This window comes from Trifolium pratense, linkage group LG2 (assembly GCF_020283565.1).
Source record: "Trifolium pratense cultivar HEN17-A07 linkage group LG2, ARS_RC_1.1, whole genome shotgun sequence".
Classification (NCBI taxonomy): Eukaryota; Viridiplantae; Streptophyta; class Magnoliopsida; order Fabales; family Fabaceae; genus Trifolium; species Trifolium pratense.
Genome location: NC_060060.1, coordinates 51,686,464 through 51,696,673, shown reverse-complemented (window position 1 = coordinate 51,696,673; position 10,210 = coordinate 51,686,464). Strand labels below are relative to the sequence as shown.

The 10,210-nt window shown below is 33.5% G+C and overlaps 1 pseudogene; it reads right to left on the bottom strand.

The window, feature by feature from the left end:
- Positions 1-4,199: 4,199 nt before the first annotated feature.
- Positions 4,200-6,872, bottom strand: LOC123904744 (annotated as a pseudogene).
- Positions 6,873-10,210: the final 3,338 nt, after the last annotated feature.

Genomic DNA, 10,210 nt, shown 5'->3' with positions numbered 1-10,210 from the left:
TTGATCTCAGATAGGTTGAGTCGAAATGGAACGGATACCGAGTGGCATTGGCAGTGGTGTGAAGAACTTTCTGACAATGACGCACATCATCTTCGAGCTCTTAAGCAACTTTTACTTGATTGTCCTTTTGATCAAGCGAGGTCGGATAGATGGCGGTGGGTGCCGGATTCGGTTGGCCTCTTTACGGTTAAATCGTGTTATAGTTTGTTGCTTCAATATTCTAACACGGTTGTTTTGGAGTCAAATGTTTTGGATGCTATCCAAAAGCTTTGGAAAAACGATGTTCCATCTAAAGTTAATATTTTTGTTTGGAGATTGCTTCTAGAGAAGCTTCCTACGCGGGCAGCCCTTCATCATAGAGGTATATTGAATAATCCGCATGATATTTCTTGTATTTTTTGTTATATGCAAATGGAAGACTGTTCCCATCTATTCTTCAATTGCTCTTTTGTTAAAGGTGTGTGGGAAACTATATATAGATGGTTAGGACAGAGTTTACCGACAGGTTTGGAAGGTTGGAATCACTTTTTATCCTTTGGTTCTTTGGTTAAATCAAGAAAAGCTAATCGGATTCGTCATTTGATTTGGTTGGCTACTACATGGTGCTTATGGAAGCTTAGAAATAATGTTGTTTTTAATGGAGACTTACCGGATGCTTCCAAACTTGTAGATGATATTAAAACTTTTTCTTGGTTTTGGTTTAAGGGTCGTTTTGGTCGTAAGTCCTCTTTCTCTTTTTCTGAATGGTGTTTAGATCCTATTGTATGTCTTCAAAGCATACTATAATTTGCTTTATATTGTGAGGGATTAAGTACCCCTTTGTACTCCTTTATAATATATTGTTTGCTTATCAAAAAAAAAAACTAATTACACTGTTTACTGTATTTGGTGATGTCATGGTTGTCTTTCAAAGTTGGGTTTTGCTTATATATTAAGCTCTTAGGGGCTGTAGTGTTTAGTTGTTCTGTCCAATATCACAGGTGAGTGTGTGCTTCTTTTGTTCTTCAACATTTGTCATGAATGTAACGACCCAAATTTAATTATTAGTAATTAATTGATTATTTGCATTTATTTTATTTGTGGTTTTTAATGTAATTAATTAATCATGTGTTAATTGGTGGTTTACGTGTTTTTAATAGAAATAACTCATTAAGAATAGAATGAGGGAAGTGATGTGTTAGAATATGTTTTAGGCCCATTTAGTAGAGGGGTATTTTGGTAAAAGAAGAAGAGGGTAAACCTAACTATATAAGAACCAAGTTAGAGAGAGGTTGTCATAAATTATGATTTTGATGGAGGTAGAGAGAGAAGCTCTCAAGAAAGAATAGATAAAGAGAAAGTTAGAGAAAAGAAGAGAAAGAACAAAGAGTGAAGAGGAAAGCTAAGTAGAGGGGAATATTGAAGAAGAGCTAGGAGATGAAGGACTAGAGAATCCAACATCAATAAGGTATGAGAGTAGTAATTTATTCATTTTGAGATGGTTCATAAAGAGGGGAGAAGAACCTTTCTTCTCCATACCCAAACTCTTTCATCTCTATGGGTTGTGGTTAATTTGGGAATTGAGAATGTGTTTATATTCCTTGTTGATGCATATATGATGTCATTGCTTTTGATTGATTGCTCAAGCTTTGCAAAAATGGTGGGTTTTGAGATTTATGATAAAATCTAATAAATTGAAGATAAATGATTAATCTTGATGATTTAGTGTTTTAACTTATGTTTAAGTTGTTTTATATGAGTTATATGTTGGATATTAAATGTATGTGCTTTTCCTAAGTTCAAATAAGTTATTTTGGTGAAAATATGCACTTTTGGATCAAACCCACGTTCAAAACCCGTTTTTCTGAAAATCTGCAACATACAGTGTTTGCGTCGAATAGGTGGACGCATTGGCGTCGCTAATTCTTCTGCATAATAATTATGTAGTATGAACAGGTCCTTGCGTCGAAACTTATCGACGCTATGACCGACGCAACTGTTGGTTTGACAGTTTGACTGTTGACTGAGTGTTGACTTTTCGATGGTTCATGCACCCGGAACCTGTTTTTCACAGTTTTTTGTGTAGATTCCGAATCTGAAGTTAGTTTTCTGGAATAATGCTTGCTTGTTAATAATTTCTTATGTTAGAAGCATGATTTTGAAATAAAATGAGTTTTATGAATTCAAATGATTGAACAATTAAGAATATATGCTAGTATTCTATTCAATGATAGTTGGATTGTTGATTGATGGAATAAATGCATTATGTGTGACAATGATGTTTGTGATTGAATCATAATATGAATTGTTAATTGATCATGGAGATGATAATTAATTGGAATAGTAATTATGATTGATAGTGTACATACATATTGGTATATGTGTAAATGTAAATATATATCATATAATTGCTATGTGAACATTTCATGCACTCATGTTGTATGATTGGCCTTTGGTAAGGTTGGAAATCCAATGTAATTGGTCAAATGCATAACCGCTTTGGTAAGCAAATGAGAGATGCAGAGGGATATAAGTTTATCCAAAATGAAATGGTACCACATGCATTAGATATGCATTAGGAGACATACATTTCTAATTGACATTAGTGTGCATTTAGGAATTATGTGTCATTTGTACTTGATACTTGATAATTGTCATTGATTTAACATAAGTGTTTCTTTGATAATTATGTGTGTATTTGTTATCTAATTCGCTATGCTATATTGTTAATGAGTATGCTTATTAGATAGAATTGTGTAGGAACATATATGTTTATGCCTTACTTTTATTTACTCAAGTGTGGATAGTAATCGAGTTACTTGCACTTAGTCGGATATTTGCTAACTCTCTGTTTTGTGTATGTGCTGGACCTTTGGGGGTCCAGGTTCTCAGGTCGTGTGTTCGAGTATTGATGAAGCTCCGCTCTGATTGTGACACGGGAAAAAAGGGTTTTATATATGTAGAGTCCTCTAGTCTTAATTATTTTGTATAATTAATAATACTTTATTTAATTCAAAGATTTGTTTAAACTCGTATTCTACCAATTAATGTTGTTAGTAAGGTTTTGAAGTAATTTGTAATATCTCGAACCAATATTTTATCAATCTTTTTGATTTAAGTCTTTGACTTTATTTAATCCGCTGCGTAGTTTTTGAAAATAAGATTCTAAAGGTAGAATAAGGCTAATATTGGGTTTGGGTGTTACAAAGTTGGTATCAGAGCCCCGTTGTCTTCGGACTGCGTGGGTTATGTGTGTCAATCAGAGCAAGTCTGTGCAGTCGGACTGAGTGTGCGTAGTGTCAGTCGCGTTTGTGTATCTCTTGTGTCTTCTTGTGATGTAATTTTGTAGTTACACTTGCACATTAGTCACTATTTAATTATTTTGCAAATATGTGTGATTAGTTTGTTGAATCTTGTTGTTATTGGCATGTGTTTTACTTGATTCTTGAGACTAGTATTTTGATTGATATTGAATTTAGCACTTATAATTCTCGCTTCATGTTTGATTGTTAAAATGTTAATTCGTTAATACTTGAATTGCTATGAGTCTTATGAGAAAAATGCGATGATTATCTAATTTCACATGTTTGAAAGTTAATTCATGTTTATTATTATGCTTCTATGCTTGATATAACTTAATATGCTTAAAGTTATGACATGATGTGATTCCTATTGATTAATAATAGATGATGTTTTGCTCTAGTTGTTTGAATATGAGACTTTTTGTTTTCTTTGTATTTTATTGTGAGTAAATTAAATGCAAAGATATACCAAAAAAAAAAAAAAAAAAAAAAAATTAAATGCAAAGATAGTAATGGTTTTGTTATTCTAACTTGTATGAGATATTGAAATTTATTTTATGCAACGTAGGTTTAAATAAGACTTGAATGAGTTAATGACATTAAATGTTTAATTAAACTATTGTAGTAGAGTTTATGTGTATTCTTATGCATGTCCTTATGTGTATCTTTGTGTGTAGTTCTTTATGACACAAAATAAATTTCGAACTAGTAGTAATTCTTTATGATGTGAATCTTGTCGAAAATATAAATTATTTTCTTTTTGAATAAATGAAATTAATTTTATATAAATAAGAAGAGTATAATTGGTAATAAAGTTAAGTGGATTCTAGTATGTGTTTGATATATGTTTTGTTTATATCATGCAGTAGATAATTACCATGAAACTTGATTTGTTCCTTGTGAGGTATAATAGGCAGTGGCGGAACCAGGAATAAAAACGCGGGTGGGCCGCTAAAATAAACTATAATATTGCAAATTAAAATTTAAGTAGTACAACTTATCCAAAAAAAAAAAATTAAGTAGTACATATAAAAACAAAGTTGATACTAGAAAATTAAACTACATACCTTAAAATAACACTCTACGTGTATCTAGCGACGCGAAATCATCAATAATACAATCTGAACTAATACTTGCACTAATTTCCCTTTCAATGAAAACAGTCATGCTATCTGCTAGAAACCGGCCTTTCATCTTGTTTCGCAACTTAGTCTTGATAATTTTCATTGCCGAAAAAGATCTCTCGGTTGTGGCAGTAGAAACTGGAAGGGTCATGACAAGACGAAGAAGTCTATCAATCAAAAAGTAAATTTTATTCTTGTCCGTTGCAACCAAACACGAACATAAATTTTGAATAGTTGATAAATTCTTGAAATCTGGTGATTGACGAGCATCAACAACAAAATGTCGAAGCTGATATGGCAAAGTAATCTTCTCTTGCTCGTTGAAATCCAAAGGATAGAATTTTTCAACGAGAGTGCAAATAGTATCAACATCAAAAGCTTTAAAATTACCCTTAGGATTCAAAGCACCACTTAGAGTTAACAACTCCATTGCTTGCTCACTAAATCTGTTATTCAACTCTTGTAATTGTTGGTCAATAATTGCATAAAATATTTCAACTTTAAAGTAATGTTCCAATGTGACCTTATTCTTTAAAAGACGAGACCGTCCATATCTTGTTGGTGCACGAGTATCATCAAGATCAGGAATCTCAATATCATGTAATACACAATAAGATGTCACATTAACATACAACTTATCCCAACCATTTTCTCTCAGTTCTTGAATAAGACTTTTTGTTAAACGAACTAAATTCATAGCATTAACCACATCTTGAGTTTGTTGTTGTAAAGCTTGACAAAGCACATCTGTTATCCCCATAATTTCTTTCATCAAATGCATGATCAATATAAAATCAAATCGCTTCAAGTGATTGTAACCACTATGACCATCCCCACTTGTATTATAACTCCCTCCTTCTTCTGATAATGTTGTTAAAACACGACAAGCAGCTTCATACATATTCATCAAGCTACAAATAGAATTGAAATGTGATCCCCAACGAGTACTCGCCGCTCGTTTCAAAGTACCAATCTGATTTTGACCTTTACCGGTAATGATCTCATCAATCTCCAACAAATGTTCAATTTCTCTTAATTGGGCTTCTTGTAACTCATCATGTCGCTTTGGTGAAGAACAAACAACATTGACCACATAAGTTAGCTTTTCAAAGAATTCATTGACTGGTGTGATTTATCTTGAAGCGGTGACCAAAGCAAGTTGCAATCGATGAGCAAAACAATGGACGTAGTATGCATAAGGACAATCCTTCATAAATAGTGCTTGTAAACCGTTCCATTCTCCTCTCATATTGCTTGCACCATCATACCCTTGACCACGAAGGTTAGAAACATCAAGTTTATGTCGAGAAAGTATATCACATACTTTTTTCTTAAGAGTTAATGCCGTCGTGTCTTTCACATGTGCCACATCAAAAAACCTCTCTTGTATTAAACCAAATTTATCAACAAATCTTAAAACAAGAGCCATTTGCTCCTTGTTAGCCTCATCACGAGCTTCATCGACAAGGATACAAAATTTGGAATCACCAATTTCTTCACGAATATGCTTTCTAACCCTACTAGCAATAATCTCCAAGAGTTTTTTTTGAATTTTGGGTGAAGTATATTTGGCATTTTGTTGAGCATTATTCAACACAGCTTTTGCTACTTCATCATTATAAGATGCCAAAAGTTTTACCAACTCAAGAAAATTACCTCGATTTTTTGACTTACTAGATTCTCTATGGCCCCTTAAAGCACAAGCTTGAAGTGTCAACCAACGAACGGTGTCAATTGAAGCCTTAAGACATAGTCGATTCTTCTTTCTTTGACTTGAGCTTTGTTTTTGGAGAACATTCTCAATATGTGCCTCTTTATTCAACAAGTCTTGATAAGCTTCCATTGCATTGTTGTGTGCCGAGCGAAGATCCTTCCCTATATGCTTAAGAAAAGCACAATTCTTTCCATCTCTCACTCTTTTCCAACCTCTAAAACCCGTAGTAATAAAGGCATCAGATCCACAATTTCCACTTGGTCCTTTGCTAAAAAGATAACACGGTAAGCAATATGCGGCGTCCTTTGAAGGTGAATATTCGAGCCATGAATAAAAGATTTCATACCAAGTTTCTTGAAACCGTCTTGGATGATTCTTGTTACCGGACAAAGGATATTCGTCTAAACGGATTTGATATGGACCCCATTTCATATAAGCTCTCCGTATTTGATCGACTTGATTTGGTGGATATTTCCATATTGGAGGACGCTTACCGGGATCACGTTCTAAAGAATTCAAAATATCAACTTCAACTTCTTCAATTGATGGAACTTCAACTTGTTGAGGGATAGCGGTTGTCACTTCTTCAATTGACGGAACTTCAACTGGTTGAGGCATAGAAGGAAAGTGTTCTTCAATTGATGGAACTTCAACTTGTCGAGGGATAGCGGTTGTCACTTCTTCAATTGACGGAACTTCAACCCGTTGAGGCATAGAAGGAAAGCGTTCAACCGGTTGAGGCATAAAAGTTACTGCTTCTTTGATTGAAGTTACAGCTTCTTTGATTCTTGCAACTTTAACGGGTTCAGATGTAGAAGCATCGTCACAAGCTTTCCTCTTAAAAAATTGATTAATTTTTCCATCCTTCATCTTCATTTTTTTTCTGCTTTACAAGAAATCAACAACAATCAATCAAATAATCTATATTTAGCATTATAACAATGAACAATCACAAAAAAAGAACACTCACAATCAACAAAACAAGGCATATTAATAGATTATAATTTATAACAATAAAAGCACAAGTTATAACCAAAACAAAAAACTAACAATCAAATCTTGTTTATTTATCTTTCAAGTAACAGGTACAATGTTTTGAAGCAATATGATGAAAAATTAAGTCTTTGAATTGCAAACACAGCCAAGATAAGTAAATAAAAGTTCATATCATAGTTAAAAATCTTGTTAAGTTTTTACAGTAAACCCAAAAAGAAAAAGAAACATCCTCTGATTCCTCTATATAACTTGTTGAACAAACTAAAATAAAAAAGCAAAAAAAGTTATAACAAACAAATGGATTAGGGTTAGGGGATTTAGGGTTAACTTGTGTTGTGTGGTGTGGCTGTAATTATAACAATCAACAAAGATCAACAACAATCAATACTTTAAGGATAATATTTTCAAAGATTGTAATCAATTTTAGTTTGTTAAAACATTCTCAATATCAAACCACATGTTTTAAAATTGCTTCACAATTCACAAAATTTCCAATAACAAAATCATTCATTCAAACTAAACAATAAAAAACGTGAAGAATAGAGAAAAAAAGTGCTTACCTTTCTAAAAACAGAGAAGAAGTGTCACAAAGAGGGAGAACGATTCGTCGTCGACCGTCGACACCGATGAATGATTTTAAGTGAGGAGATGGTCGTATTTCACAGAGGGTTAGAGGCGAGATGAAGTCGTGTTTCAGTGAGGTTGCCGGAGACGGAGAAGAAACGATCGAAGCCGTCGAGAGCGAGAGAACAAAGCTTCAGGTACGGCGGTGTTAAACTTAAAGAACAGAGCGCGAATGAAAGAAGGAAAACATAGTATTTCTTTTCATATAATTTTTTCAGGGGTAGTATAGTAAATTCCCATGGTATGAAAATTTTTTTTTTTTTTTGGGGGTGGGCCGTGGCCCACCACAGCCCCCCCCTAGGTCCGCTACTGATAATAGGTGGTTATGCTATTTTTATAAGGATAGAAATTGGTAGTAAGAGTGGATTCTAAAATATGTTTGAACTGTGTTTTATTTTACATGATATGTGCTAGATTAATTGCCATGAAATATTGACTTGTCGTTTTGTTAACTATGCGATATAGTGAATAACTATGTTAGGTTCTTTAAGATGAACTTGGTAAATGTGTTGCACATGTTTTGACTACTTTATGTTACCATGATAATTCTCATGTTAAGCTAATTATTTTCTTGCATGACATGTGTATATGAATATGAATTGTTGAACTATTTGAAATTGTTGTTATGTAATATTCATCTTTTCTTAATTTGATTCGACTTTTAATTTTAAGATTTATAGAAGATGTATGTTACTTGAATATCTATGTGAAATGTTATGTTCGCTTGTGTGAAATTTTTTATGTAGATGTTCATGTGTACTAGTTCGTAATTACCCTTGTATGCGACATGTGTGCGAACACCGTCGATACTAGTTTCTTCTTGGGAAGATAAGTTAGAACCGTAGAAACCTACAGTTAGTTGTGAGAATCAGGAGTTTTAGTAGACGATTGTAGGTTGGTTTAAGATAAGTAGGGGAGAAGATTATACCCTTCTTGGATGTCTTGAGAGTGAGGAATCAAGCCAAGTGGAGACGTCGCCGAAGGAAAGTGTTCAGGTGTAAAGTGGAGACGATTGTAAACTTTGTTTCGGAGATGGATGAATTGGGAGAGCAGATGAAAGATCTGTTATAGAAGAAGTTTGTCAGATCAATTGTTTCATCGTGGAGGACGTTATCGTAATTGTGTAAGAAGATGGACGACAACATAAGACCTATAGTGATTATCAGCAATTGGATGAGGATACAATTTGATGGTTTTATGGATTAGTTAGCCGGTGTCAGTGTATTGAATGCTAGTGTGATAAGTAAGATGAAATTTGGAATCAAGTTGTCATCAGATGCAAGTAATGTCGTTTGGTATGACTTATATGAAGAGGATGTTGTATGTGAAGTCGTCGAAGAGTGAGTTTTGGTTACAAGAAGTGAGTTTTGTAATCATGTGTTATAGAGTGGTGGAATAGTTGTGCATTCGTCGAAGGTGGATGTCGTGTTGCAATAGAAAGCCTAAATCAGTTGCTAAGATTATAATTTTTCTAGGATTAACTGATTGTTATCGAAAACTTATTGGAAGTTTCTTCTAGAATGAGTTTGAGTAGTGTGCTTTTACAGACGGACAAGTGGTGGTCTATGTGTCAACGAAGTGGAAGATTCATGGGAAAAAGTATCTGGTTCATGATTTGGAATTGTTGTTGATTCGGGAGCAATATTTTATATGAGACGAGATTTGAAGTGTTCAAGTGATCTCAAGAGTTTGAAGTATCTGTTGATTAAGTAGAGTTGAATATGAGTCAGAGAGAAGCGATTAGAATTTTGAAGTTGATTAAGCAGTTCAGTAATGTAAGATTGATACATGAGATGACGTTTATAAGTGTGAAGTTGAGGATAATAAAGTTAACTAATTATATTCTTGAAGAGACTAGAAATGGTCGGGAAATAGAGTTGAATTTAATGGACAGATTGGTGCAACTTAGTCAAAGTAAAGAAGTGGACTATTCGTGTAGCTGAGGATGAAATTGTGAAATAATGAGGAAAAATTTATATGTTGGATTTAACCGAGCTCGAGAGAAGAATTATAGGAGAAGGTTACAGTCGGAATCAAAATGTTGGAATCATTAAGTGAAAAAGTACGTTGGAAAATTTCGAATGAGATTTTGGAATAAAAGATGAAGTTAAGTGCAAAGTGTCATTAACAAAAGATATGGAATAGGAAAGTTAGTCGTTGGAAGAACGTGCTAAGTATAAGTACCGGAGAACATTTTTTTGATTATTCGGGAATAAGAGCAAGATAAGTAACTGTCTATTAAAAAAAGATTAAGTATGGAAAAGTTGGTGAGGATTAGGAAGATTTAATTCATGGTACTTGGTGTAGTGAAGACAGACGTAATATAAGTGTAGTACTTGATAAGGAAAGTAAAGGACACTTTAGATTTAATATGCAATGGAGGTTTCATGTTTAAGGAAGCACTATTATAGTTTGGTAAAGATGGTTGATGCCACCATCATGATTGTTGTCTATCTATTAACAAATTGAGG